General features: G+C 44.6%; 1 long non-coding RNA gene across 1 annotated transcript in view; it reads right to left on the bottom strand.

Annotated features, from left to right (window-relative positions):
- Positions 1-2,574: 2,574 nt before the first annotated feature.
- The window catches only part of LOC141053881 (uncharacterized), a 30,552-nt gene continuing 18,746 nt past the window's right edge, over positions 2,575-14,380 (bottom strand). The window contains exon 2 of the long non-coding RNA XR_012221280.1: positions 2,575-3,264. This is a non-coding gene — a long non-coding RNA (uncharacterized lncRNA). The remainder of the gene's footprint in view (positions 3,265-14,380) is intronic.

The following is a 14,380-nucleotide window of genomic DNA, read 5'->3' as shown; positions in this document are numbered from 1 at the left end:
TCTCGCTGGCCAGCACGCATCGCTGCGAGTGACAGGTGGGAGACCAGAGATCAGCGCACTGGTAACTAGGGTAAACGTCGGGTTTCTAAGTGACGCACGCTGCTTAGAAACCCGATGTGTACCTTGGTTACCAGCTCCCTGCACCAGCGCGCTGGTACGTAAGGTACACAGAGGGTAACTAAGCGACGTGCATCACTTGTTATCCTCCTGTCGCTGGTGCTGATCGCTGGTGAAGCGGCCTGTCTGACAGCTCACCAGCGATCATGTAGCGATGCACCAGCGATCCTGACAAGGTCATATCGTCGGCATCGCTGGTGCATCGCTATGTGTGACGGGGCCCTAACTCTCCCCCAACAGACAGCACCTTGGATTTCCAACAGCTGATCCTTTTATTATCCAAGAGATAAGCTGTTGACAGAAGGGTCTGGAGGAGGAGGACAGAGAAGTCTGGATGAGTTCAGAGGAGTCTGGAGGGAGGAGTGGGGAACAGAGGGGTCTGAAGGAGAAGAGGGGCCAAGAGGTCAGGAGGAAGATGAGTTTTGAGAAGAAGGGGGGGCAGAGGAATTTGAAGGAGGAGAGGGGACATAGATGTCTGTAGGAAGGCAGAGCAGACCCCGCCCACATTTGCTGCAGTCTTAAGGCTAGCCAGCACTGCACTAGGTTTCCATGACTAATGTCAGCAGCTCCTCCCACTGGTGTTTACATGTAGAAAATATCAACTTTTTTGATAATTTTTCATATTTTATATCATAAAAACATTAACCCCTTCAAAACATGCACAGTTTATACCGTCATAGGCGATCATGCAATCCCTTCCGGGTGTTCAGCGAACATCACATCTGACAACTGGCTCTCGCTGCCATGAGACTAAGAGGATTGTGTGAGATACTTTGCCAAATGCTTTGCTGAAGTCGAGATATACTATATCTACAGTATTTCCCTGATCCACCCAGTCAGTGATTCTGTCATAGAAGGAAATTAAGTTAGTCTGACATGACTTATTAGTTACAAACCCATGCTGACTCTGTTTAATCACTTCATTCTTATCCAGGTACTGACATACATGTTGTTTAATAATTTGTTCAAAGATCTTTCCTGGTATAGAAGTCAGACTCACTGGCCTATAGTTGCCTGGGTCCACCTTCTTCCCCTTTTTGAAGATAGGAACATTTGCTCTTCTCCAGTCTTCTGGGACTTCTCCTGTTCTCCAAGAATTTTCAAAGATTAAGGAGAGGGGTTCAAAAATTTCTTCTGCTATCTTCTTCAGTACTCCGGGGTGTAATTCATCTGGAACTGGAGACTTGAATTCATTTAGGTTAGCTAAGTGTTTCCTCACTATCTTTCTGTTTATAGATATCCTGGATTCTTCTATTTCCTTAATAGGACAGTGAAGAACAGTTGTTGTTACATTTCCTTTCTGAGAGAAAACAGATGCAAAATTGGAATTAGTTCAGCCTTCTCAACATCCTGTCTTACCATTTCATCATTTTCATCCTGTAAAAGTCCTATCGCATCTTTGACTTTTCTTTTACTTTTGACATATCCTCAAAATCCTTTTTTATTGCTTTTGACATCTCTTGCAAGCCTCAATTCATTGTCAGCTTTAGTAATCTGATTTGTGCCCTGCAGGTTCTGCAGACAACATTATATTCTTTAGATATGCCTCCCTCTTTCCATTTGATAAACATTTCTTTCTTCCTTTTTAGCATGCGTTTAAGTTCTGATCTCTGCTGTCAGAGCAATAAGGACACTCAGTGATCTCTGCAGTCAGAGCAGTAAGGAGCACTCTGATCTCTGCAGTCAGAGCAGTAAGGAGCACTCTGATCTCTGCAGTCAGAGCAGTAAGGAGCACTCAGTGATCTCTGCAGTCAGAGCAGTAAGGACACAGTGATCTCTGCAGTCAGAGCAGTAAGGACTCTCAGTGATCTCTGCAGTCAGAGCAGTAAGGACACTCAGTGATCTCTGCAGTCAGAGCAGTAAGGAGCACTCAGTGGTCTCTGCTGTCAGCAGTAAGGACACGGTGATCTCTGCAGTCAGAGCAGTAAGGACACGGTGATCTCTGCAGTCAGAGCAGTAAGGACACGGTGATCTCTGCAGTCAGAGCAGTAAGGACACGGTGATCTCTGCAGTCAGAGCAGTAAGGACACGGTGATCTCTGCAGTCAGAGCAGTAAGGACATTCAGTGATCTCTGCCGCCAGAGCAGTAAGGAGCACTCAGTGGTCTCTGCTGTCAGCAGTAAGGACACGGTGATCTCTGCAGTCAGAGCAGTAAGGACACGGTGATCTCTGCAGTCAGAGCAGTAAGGACACGGTGATCTCTGCAGTCAGAGCAGTAAGGACACGGTGATCTCTGCAGTCAGAGCAGTAAGGACATTCAGTGATCTCTGCCGCCAGAGCAGTAAGGGGCACTCGGTGATCTCTGCTGTCAGCAGTAAGGACATTCAGTGATCTCTGCAGTCAGAGTGTCGAGGCAGCTATTTTGGGAGGGCTAAATTAATCCTTCACGGTTGAGCCAGTGATTTCCAAATTATTCCAGTGTTGCTAGCAACTCAAATGACCACACGGAGACGGGGACTCTGTACGGGAGGATCGAGGCAGATCACTAAGCCCCTTTATTTTAGTCACTTCTTTTATAATCTTTTGCTTAATTATGCAAAGTTCTCAACTACCAATAACATCATTTCACTTTATAAGCCAATAATATTGCAAGAAAACCGGAAACTACATATATGTCCGTACCTAGATAGCGTAGAAAGTAGAATAATGGCATATTCTTCAGAGTTTAACATTCCCACCTCCCTTATCTTTGCACCTGATGAGAACAATCTGGTTTCATGACAGGCCATGCCAATTACAAAAATTTATCTTACAACAACAAAACTAAGAAACGAAACCTTACATTGAAATGGAGAAGTGAAACTTAAGCTCTGATTTTAGTATTAACCCTTCACATTCCCCCTAGATAATTTTTTTTAACACATATGCAGCATCAGAGGTGCTATCCCAAGCTAACAGCTTGAGGGGTACTGGTCTTCACATGACTGATGCCGTGTTATCAGTCATGGCTGTCGTGGCGCACCTGTCCCCCCTGTATACGGCAGTTCACGAATAACAATTTTTGATGACGGTGGTGGGGATCTTTTGTAGGTAGCCATGTGCTTGGCTTCAACATCTTCATCAAGTAGCCTTTTGAGATCGGTGCTGAGAAGAGCAGGGGCAACGACACCTTTGGTATCATCATTAGCTGGCTTAATGTAGAATTTCCTAATACATACAGAAATACACCAAAGAACAAGTTTTAGTATCACATATACAACAAGGATACAGGCAGCAGTGTGCAACAAGCTTTGTAAGATCCCAGCTATCCAGCCCCCAATTCCCCTAAACCAATTCGCTGGATTGAGAAAGGAGAAGGTGTCTGACCACCAACTCTCCTTATTATGATCATTGTCTTTATCGTATTAATCTCTGAGTCTCTGAATGTCTTCTAACTTTAACTTTTATCTTCTACCAATAATAATATGAAAAATGTGGAAAACCAAAACATTATGTCCCTTCATTTGCTATTGGCTTGTTGGGTGATGAGGAGGACTTGATAGGGACCGTCATGCAAGGGGTCTAGTCCGTGCTTCCTGACATGTCTTTTCACGACAACCAAATCACCAGGCTTCAGGTTATAACAGGTGTCTGTTTCTGCTGAATCTGGAAAAGAAAAGAAAACTAGAACATAGATGTTAGTAAGATTTTTACTAAGCTGAATAACACATTGAACAGCACGGTCAGTTTCTTCTGATAACTGCTGAGGCTGGAAATTCGCAACTGGGGGCCTAGCACCAAACAATATCTCATATGGGGACAGGCCATGTTTTGCAATAGGGGTAGTACGGATGTGGTATAGTACAATGGGTAGGAGCTCTGGCCATGGAGCCGTAGTCTCCTGCATCATTTTGGTCAATTGTCCCCTCAGTGTGCCGTTCAGCCTCTCAACTTCACCACTGGATTGTGGGTGGTACGGAGTATGGAGGGCTACAGTGGATCCAAGCATTGTCAGAACTTCTTGGTACACATGAGAAGAAAAGGCCGGGCCTTGGTCACTTTCAACAACTTCTGGAACCCCATATCTGCATATGACTTCCATCACCAGTTTCTTCGCTGTGGTTTTTGCAGTCATGTTGGTAACAGGGAATGCTTCCGGCCAACTGGAGAACCGGGGCCCAGTAGAATTTTTGCACCAGTGCGAGGGCCTGATTCTTTCCTCGATGTGTAGGTCCATGTGCCCATGTGGCAATAGCAGGGTACATCCGCTTAGGGAGACACACAAGTTGGTTCTTTTTCCAGAGACCATTATCCATTCGTGCCCCATCAGTCTTCCATTGCTTCACCTCTTCCATTGGAGACATTCTCTGCATCGTCATTAAGCGGTCTCGCGGGGTCCGACAGAAAACTTCAGTCTGTTGTAGATCATCAGGTGCTTGTAGGGTCAGTGCTTCTTGTAACTGTTTACGCTGAGAGCGTGTGGTCACCATAGTTGGTATGGTTGGTTCAACGGGTAAGAGAGCGGCGGCTTTTGCTTGCACGTCCGAAAATATGTTGCCAACAGTCTGTGGACTGTTCCTAGGACCGTGCGCCTTAACTTTGATAATAGCCACCTGAGTAGGTAATTTGATCGAGTCCATGAGGGTTTTAACAGCTTCAGCATTTTTCACTGGGGTTCCAGCAGTAGTAATAAACCCTCGATTGGCCCATAGAGCCCCAAAATCATGAGCAATACCAAATGCATACGTGAGTCCGTGTATATATTAGCCCGTCTGTTCTTGGCCAAAGTACATGCAGTAGACAGAGCCTGGAGTTCTGCTTGTTGTGCTGACTGTGAGGGCGGGAGCGCAGCTGCGTGCACTACAGTGTCCTCTGTGGTAACAGCGTATCCCATGTGGAATCTACCAAACTCGTCAGCATATCTTGAACCATCCGTGTATAACCCCAGATCAGGATTTGGGAGTGGATTCTCACTGACATTTGGTGGAGTAGCTGTTTCTTCTATCAGAAGTTGGGAACAATCATGTTGGAGGTAATCCTCATCACTGCCATCTTCCCTTATAGTTCATTATACCGTCTTTCAAGGCGTTGTAAGGGGGTTACATTATGCGGGATGCATCCGGTATCCACTGACAACAATAAGTGCACGGTCCAAGAAAACGCTGGAGTTCAGTTTCATCTTTTGGGAAAGGAAGGGAGCTGACAGCTATTTTTCTTCTGCGAGGTGTCTGGCACCCTGAAGGAGACAGTGACCCAAGAATATCACTTGACCAAGGCGGAACTGAAGTCTCGAGGCCGAAACCCGACAGTTCAGTGCTGCCAGATGCTTTAAGGAGGCTAACAATGGCAGCAATGGCAAAAGACACCTGCTCATTTTTTTTTTTTTTTTTTGAAAACTGGTTGGGACTGTTTTGTGCCCGTTGTGACATAACTGTCCATGTTAACTGTCGTCCCTGATAAGTGAATGCAAATAGAAACTTGCAGTCTGGGTGTAACGGAATGCTAAAGAAGGCATTGGTAAGATCAATAACTGTAAACCAAGCAGCATCCTGGGGTATTTGGGACAAAAGAGTATGAGGATTAGGCACCAGGTTTGAGAAACACTTTTACTGGTTCTACAGGCATTTTCCCTATATCATTTGGCCCTTTTGACCAGAGTTTAGATGGTATCTCTGAGAGGTATGGGGTGAGTCATTGATCCTCAGGCAATATTGGGGGTGGATCTGAGCCTATCAGGGCCATCATAACTGTAGGAAGGGCATGCAAAATACAGATTTCCTCACTGTGTTCATCTACATAGGGATTATATAACAAAAAAAACCCATCTGACCATCATCTTGGAATTGTATTCTGGAGCGGAACTGTGATAATAAATCTGCCCCTAGTAAATTTACAGGACATATGAGAGAGATTACAAGCTGAACAGTAATGAGAATTAGCAGGGAGGGGCTGAGGAGCAAGATTCCCACTAGCTGAAGTCTGAGGAAGGGGGGCAAGAGTTTGCTGTGTGCTCCAGTGATACTCAATGATACTGATAAGAGACTGGCTGTGTGCTCGCAGCTGCTGTGGGGGGCGAAGGGGAATATGGTGTGGGCTAAGATGGGAGGGGGCACTGAAGCAGCTGCAGCTGCTAGCTTGCCTTTTTTTTTTTTTTTCTCTCTCTCTCTCCTGAACAGCAGGTTAAAGTCTTCTGAAAACTTTTTTTTTTTTTTTCTTTCCCTCTGGATCGGGTGAACAGGGATTGAGGCTGGCTGCGGATAATAGGTGCCGTTAGCAGAGGTGGGGGCTGCAACTCTCGGTCTTCTTGTGCCACAATTATAACAGACCTCTCTCCACTGAGGATCAGTAACTCCACATACAGCACAGATCCACCCGGCAGGATCATAGGGTGGGGGCATACTGAGTTTCGGTAGTCCAGGATACATCGGTGCCTTAGGGTTAAGGGGCACAGAGCTTACAGTCGGGAGGAGGCTTGATTTCCTGGGGAAGGACCTTATCATCTAGCAGGGAAACGTCTTGTTTCAAATCATCACTTTTTTTTTTTTTTTCTCCTAGCAAAACACATACAGTTTAATACAGAAGCTGAGAAAGTTGCTCATTATAAACGCCAACACTTGTTAAAAAAAACAAAAAGACAGTACACAAAGTATATAGTTTTACAATACTTGAGACTACCGATCACTGTGAGTAATCGCTTAATAAATATATATAGACCTGTCGCGTCCGGGTACACATATAAGTGACCCTAAGACCTTGGGGAGGTAAAGTCCGGTTCATTCAAAAGCCATAAACTGGAAAATACTTCTTTGCCAATCAAAATACTTATAAACCTCAAGACACTCAGTTTGGACACGGATCTCAATTGGGCGGCGAGGAGGATCCAATTGAGGCCCCAGAAGAGATTATTCCAGCAGATATTAAAAAGTCGATTCCCTCTTCTGGTGAGGAAACAGGAATTATTTTGGATGCAAACTTCACTTGCAAAGTAGAAAATTGAGTCCAGTTATAAGAGATTCCGCTACACAGGAGCTTACGGGTGGTAAATTGAAACAGCTTGCGTTTTTGTAGGGTTGATCTAGACCGGTCCTTAATGAACATCAGGTGTTTATATGGAGACTGTAGTAGTAGCGGGTCTTTTGATATCCCTAAAAGTGTATTCCTTACCCAATTGGGGTAAAATGAGACAATAACGTCTCTGCTTACACTTGAGGGCAGTGAAGGCGGTCTACGTATTCTGAAAGCTTTTTCAATCAAATTGGTTTCTTTAAGATTCGGGATCAAATGGGAGGTCATCATGGAAATGTATTCTTTCAGTTGTGAGGACTGCACTGATTCGGGGATTCCTCTAATCTTTATGTTATTTCTCCGCTTATAATCCTCAAAACTAGCCAAGGAATCCCTAAAGGTGATAATGTCTTTTCGTAATTTATCCATTGATTCCGTGAATGTAGGGAGGATCTGAGGTAGTTTTGAATCTATAGTGTCATGATTTTTAAGAGAATCCGGTATTTTTTGATTTTTTGTAAATTTATCAAAATCCTTAGTGGAATTTGTATAGGAATCATCAGTTAAACGCAGCAAGGTGTCTTTAAAGAAATTTTTTACAAAAACCTCAGATGCCTTAGATTCTGTATGTTGCTTAAGCGGGTTTCCCTGGACAACGTGATTTCCAACGGAAACATCCAAAGATTCCAAAAAAGCTCTAAACATCCTGGCTACAAAGCCTTCTGTGGGATAGTCATCTGAGGCAGGTATGTCATCTAATAATGAGGTAATTTTCTCGAGCCTGTCCTTTACCTCTAAAGATGAATGTGAGGAAGAAGTCTCATTAGACACCCTGTCCATAGAGGAATCGCTCCCATGATCATTATATGAATCAGCCTCCACCACAAACTCCTCTGAATACAGACTATCAAGATCTTCCAAAGGACTTGAGGAACTTAAAGAATTTCCGCCTTGATCCAAATGGAGATTCATGTCACAATAGTCCCCCAAGGATGACTGAGTAACATCAGAACTTTTACCATCATGTGTGTTAGCAGCTCCATTCTGCTGCACTCCCTCAGTAAATTGATCCGCTTCCCCTTTAAGCATAGGAATACTAACAAATGGGTTAGGGGATATCTCTCCATTATTAACCCCTGGAACAGATCTATATTCCTCTGACCTGTCAGCTTGTATTTTGTCATCAGGGGGAGATTTTAGCTCTGTGGGTGTATGAAAGAATCGCTGTGTGTTGCTTCCCATCTCCTGTATTAAATTAGCAGTGTCTCTAATTAAAGTAAAAAGCTCATCTTTATTTGTGGTATACACAGGGGGTTCATTGCCTAAAATCTGTCTCTTCCCAGCCTCACAGTGATCCCCCTCCCCGGAGTGGCAGTCTCGTTTCTCCCTGGGGTGCAGCAGCTGACAGGCACACTCCTCTGGTTTTACCTGCGGATCCAATGCCCGACTCTCTTCACTACGAGCTGATCTTGGCACAAACACTGGGGCATCTAAACTGAGGGTCCCTGCTGCGTCTCGCAGTGCTGTGAAGTCTCTGTAATCAGCTGTGACTGCAGAGCTGAAGTTGCTGAGTCTCTGCTCTCTCTACCCGGCCTCATCAGCTGTTCCCCTGCTTCTGCACACGCTGCGGCTCCTGGGCACTTCCTCACATTGCTGCCAGCAGAGCAGATACAGACTTCAGTTCCTCTGAGGGCAACCTGTGGGCTGGTGAGTCTCCTGGGGCATCCAGATGGTGGGTCTCTCCTGCGTCTCCCTGCGCTATGGAAGTCTCTACAATCAGCTGTGGCCCCAGGGCTGAAGCTGCTGAGTCACCATTATAATAATAATAATAATTTTTATTTATATAGCGCCAACATATTCCGCAGCACTTTACAATTAAGCGGGGACATATACAGACAATAAATTCAATACAAGTTAAGACAATTCAAACAGTGACATTAGGAGTGAGGTCCCTGCTCGCAAGCTTACAATCTACAAGGAAATGGGGGGACACAGTAGGTGAGAAATGCTTGTTAATTCAGGTCTGGCAATTATAATAGGGATTTTCATATAAAGCTGCATGATCCGGTCATCAGCCCGTGTGTTTAAGTGCAATAGACAAGTATCAAGTGCAGTTATCATGTGCATGAAGGGTGTGGAGACAGATGAATAGTAGGGTGCAGATTCAGAATAATATTTGGAAGGAGGGAACAGGGCAAAGTTAGCTTGCTGAGTAGTTGATGTGGTAGGCTTGTTTGAAGAGATGGGTTTTCAAAGCGCGCTTGAATAGGTCAGGGCTAGGTATCAGTCTGATCGTCTGGGGAAGTGCATTCCAGAGAGCTGGAGCAGCACGAGAGAAGTCTTGGAGACGGAGGTGCGAGGTTCAGATTACGGGGGATGTTAGTCTTAGGTCATTTGTAGAATGGAGGGCACGTGTAGGGCGATAGACAGAGATGAGAGAGGAGATATAAGGTGGTGCAGAACAGTGGAGAGCTTTGTGGGTGAGAGAGATAAGTTTATACCGGACCCTGTAGCGAATAGGTAGCCAGTGTAATGACTGGCACAAGAATGAGGCATCGGTGAAGCGGCTGGACAGAAATATGACCCTGGCTGCCGCATTCAAGATGGATTGGAGAGGAGAAAGTTTGGTAAGAGGGAGACCGATCAGAAGAGAGTTGCAGTAGTCCAGACGAGAATGAATAAGAGCGACAGTAAGAGTCTTAGCAGTTTCAAAGGTGAGAAAAGGTCGGATTCTGGAGATGTTTTTAAGATGCAGGTGACAAGAGCGACTGAGTGATCGGATGTACGGAGTAAAGGAAAGTTCAGTGTCGAATATGACCCCAAGACATTGTCCACACCACAGTCACTTTCTTGAACCATAAAAAATCCCGTCCCTGTCATAATAGACAATTTTTCCTTCTTCAACATAGCAGTAACAGAAACAATAAGAATTCACTTGCTCTTCAATGTCCACATAACCTTCATTATACAATTCATGTGCCAGGCCACGGAATTCCTCAGTGCCTTTAAGTAATACATCATCAGTCAATCTCCCTTTATTCTTTTTAACCCCTTCATCCCATAGCGTAGGCTGCAACCGCCCGCCCTTAGGAAATCCCAGAATCGAAAATATTTTTCCTGCATTCCTGACACATTTCTTTCCTCGTCTTTGAATCATAAGACTAACAGTATCTGATCCTTCACACAATTCCAAACTTTTCTTTTTCTTCCACAGAAACATAATTCTCTCCTTTAGAGCTAAATATCCTTGCTTCAATTGTGCACAATACTGGAGCAGCCGTCTCCGTTTGTTCCACCGGGTCAACCCCCTCTGGGAAGCCCAAAATTCGCGGTACTCAGTGAAAGGAGGAGGGCGTCTCAGACTATCCCTCCGGACACCTCTGGTTATATATATCTATCTATATATACCTGAGTTACGTATCCTACCCATCTTCGATCACATGACCATGCCTGATAACTAACAATGACCAGGAATTCTGGATATTTTGACTATAAAGAGAGTCACAATCACTGGTCAATCCGGGGTGTCCGTCCCTTATGAGGTACGGTTCGGGCACTGGGCCCCCAACGGGACTGCACCTCTATATGATTCCACCCATGAATCACCCCACCAGGGGACAAACCTCAGATCCTCTTTGCAGCAACAAGCACAGGAAAACCACACCAATGGTCAGTCTGAACAGTATAACTGCCAACTTACCGTGGTTGTGGGGGGTGATCAGTCCCAACTTTCCAGCACCTGTGTCCGCTCCGAGGGTCCTTTGTCTTGTTGTCCTCCGGGGGCTGAGGCGTCCCTGTTCAGGGGGCCCCACGTTGCGCGCCACTGTCGAGGTAGCTATTTAGGGAGGGCTAAATTAACCCTTCACGGTTGAGCCAGTGCTTTCCACATTATTCTAGTGTTGCTAGCAATATTTTTATTGCTTTACCCCTTTATTTTAGTCACATCTTTTATAATCTTTTGCTTAATTATGCAAGGTTCTCAAGTACCAATAGCATCATTTCACTTTATAAGCCAATAATATTGCAAGAAAACCAGAAACTACATATATGTCCGTACCTAAATAGTGTAGAAAGTAGTATAATGGCATATTCTTCAGAGTTTTACACCCCCCGCCTCCCTTATCTTATACAGATGGGAACAGTCTGGTTTCATGACAGCCCATGCCAATTATAAAAATGTATCTTACAGCAACAAAAACGGAGAAATGAAACCTCCAGACAATGGCTAAAACGAAACTTCAACTCTGATTTTAGTATTAACCCTTCACAAAGGAACAGAGAAAAAGAAAGAAACAAAGAGAAAGGAAGAACAGAGAGAAAAAAAAAAAAGAAAGGGGAAAGAAAGAACAGAGAGGGATAGAGAAAGAAAGGGGAAAGAAAGAAAGAGGGGAAAGAAAGAACAGTGTTATGATTGGGTCACCGAAGAGGAGAGCAAGCTCAAGCTAAGCCACAGAAAACCAAAGAGGTTGGTAACTAAGCGGATTGCAGACCCCTGATCCTGTCCACACAATTAGCAGTAGCCGTGGAGCGTACCTACGATGATCCTAGACGCCTCGGCACAGCCGGAGAGCTAACTCAGCCTAAAGCAAGAAAGGGGAAATCTAAACTGCCCCAGAGCAGACCCCAAAGGAATAGATAGCCCCCAAACATATATTGTCAGTGAGACAAGATGAAAACACAAACGCAGGTAGGAAAATAGACTGGGCAAACGATGGGGCCCACACTAACTAGACAGGACAGGAAAGGAAAGACACTGTCTGCAATCATGCAAAAAATCCTGCAAAAAAGCCCAACACGTCTGATGCAAAAAATACTGAAATTGCACAACTTCGCCCACTATATCAGCACTCTGGTATATTCTGAAAGCAGAGCAAAAAAAAAGGCCAATCTAATAAGGGACAAAAACAAACTGGCACAAGCAGTAACATATGGGCGGTGATTCAGCACAGCCCCAGCCGGAGCTGGCTGACCCACACAAAACTGAAATAGACAAAACCAGATCAAATGTAAACAATAGCAAATGAACACTTAGCTGAAAATGCAGGGACTGAGCTGGAAACGAAGACCTCAGGAGGCAGGAAGAAAATCACCAGCAGGGATAGAGGGAGTCTGCTGTCTTAAATCCCAGTGTGAAACCCCCGATATCCAATTGTCATCCTCATTATCAGGTGGCAAGCCTCTGTCAATCAGATCAGCTCCATTACGTCCAGTAACCACAAGAGGGAGCCCAGAAAGAGAACTCGCAACCCCTCTGTCAATTTGACCAGCACCACTACCTACAGTAGTAACCAGAGGTAGGCCAGAAAGCGAATCACAACAGAAAAGAGAGAAAGAAAAAAGAAAGGGGAAAGAAAGAACGAACAGAAAGAAAGGAAGAACAGAGAGAAAGAAAGATTAGACAGAGAGAGAAAGAGGAGAAAGAAAAAACAAAGAGGAAGAAAGAAAGAGAGAAAGAAAGAGGGGAAAGAACAGAGAAAGAAAGAAGAAAGAAAGAAAAAGAACAGAGAGTGGACAGAAAAAAAGAACAGAGCGAGAGAGGAAAAAAGAGGAGTAAGAAAGAACAGAGAGGGAGAGAGAAAGAAAGAGGGGAAAGAAATAAAGAACCGAGAGAGGAAAAAAAAAGGAAAGAAGGAAAGACCATAGAGAGATGGGAAAGAAAGGAAGAACAGAGAGAGAGATGGGAAAGAAAGAAGGATGGTACAGAAAGAACAGAGAGAGAAAGAAAGAGAACAGAGAGCGGAAAGAACAGAGAGAGAAAGGAAGAACAGAGAGAGAGAGAGAAAGAGAGAACGAACAGAGTGAAAGAAAGAGGGGAAGAAAGAAAGAACAGAGAGAAAGAGAGGAAAGAAAGAGATTAGAGAGAGAAAGGAAGAGGGGAAAGAAAGAACAGAAAGAAAGAGAGGAAAGAAGGAAAGATTAGAGAGAGAGAAAAAAAACAGAGAGAGAAAGATACTATAGTATCCCATTGTAATGTCCACTGTTGTGAGCTCTCTTAATCCGACTTTTGAGGCAAAGCTCCCTCTGGTGGATACTACTGGTAGTGGAGCTGGTCAACATGATGTTAACCCAACAGCTACAGAAGATAATTGGAGGAGTGGTGGTAGTGACTGGGACTACATAAGCGAGCAGACTTCTCTCAGTGGCTGCCGGTGATACTCCTTTCTTTGCTTATTGAGGATTTCTGTCTCCTGCCTGATCCTGCATTTTTCAGCTAAGTGTGATTTGCTAAACCCTTTGCATCTGATTTTGCCTTGCTGTCAGGGGTCAGCTTGCTCCCCCAGGGGCTGCTGGCTCCTACCCTGTATTTTTGTATCTTGTGTTTGTTTGCTCAGTCCCCTGCTGTATTAGCCTGTTGCTAGCCGCCAGTTCACACCTGAGTGCTGATATAGTGGGGGTGAGGTTTGTGCAAACCTCAGTATTTTTGTACATCAGTGGTGTTGGAATTGTTAGGGTTTTTGCGTGATTGCAGACAGTGCCTTTTCTGTCCTGTCCTATCTAGTCACTGTGGGCCCCATCATTTGCTCAGTCTATTTTCTGTCTGTGTCTGTGCCTCATCTTGTCTCTCTGACAATATATGTTGGGGGCTGTCTATTCCTTTGGGGATCTGCTCCGGGGCAGTTTAGATTTCACCTTTCTGTCTTTAGGCTTAGTTAGTCCTCCGGCTGTGACGAAGCGTCTAGGGCAACGTAGGAACGCTCCACGGCTACTGCTAGTTGTGTTGTTAAGATCACGGGTCTGGAATCCACTGAGCAACCAACCTCTCTGGTGTTCTGGTTGCATAGCCTTTTGCGCTCTCCTACTCAGCGACCCATTCATAACAGAAACACCGGCCAAACTGCAAACTCTAGGGTACTCAGAAGAAGGAAAGAATTGCAAAAAAAAAAAAAAAAGGGTCAGAATTTTTTATATATTTTTTTCCTTTTTTCTCTGGGGCCGTAGGAGGATTTTTTCCTTAATGGAAACTAGGCAATTGTCTGATCGTGTTGAGCAGCTCGCTGCTGAAGTGCAGGGAATTTCTGCCTATCTCACTCAATCACCTGCTGTTGAACCAAAGATCCCTACTCCTGATGTGTTTTCTGGGAATCGGTCTAAATTTCTGAACTTTAAGAATAATTGTAAACTATTTCTTGCTTTGAAGCCTAACTCCTCGGGGAGCTCAGTGCAGCAGGTTAAATTGTCATCTCCTTGCTGCGCGGCGATCCCCAGGATTGGGCTTTTTCTCTGACACCTGGAGATCCTATTCTGGCTAATGTAGATGCGTTTTTTCAAGCCTTGGGGTTGTTGTATGATGAACCTAATGCTATTGTTCAAGCTGAGAGAGCCCTATTGGCATTAAACC

This window comes from Dendrobates tinctorius, unplaced genomic scaffold (assembly GCF_039654945.1).
Source record: "Dendrobates tinctorius isolate UK_male_01 unplaced genomic scaffold, ASM3965494v1 ptg000172l, whole genome shotgun sequence".
NCBI classification, from domain to species: Eukaryota; Metazoa; Chordata; class Amphibia; order Anura; family Dendrobatidae; genus Dendrobates; species Dendrobates tinctorius.
The sequence above is the reverse complement of the archived record's forward strand: the minus strand, read 5'-3'. Positions and strand labels throughout refer to the sequence as shown.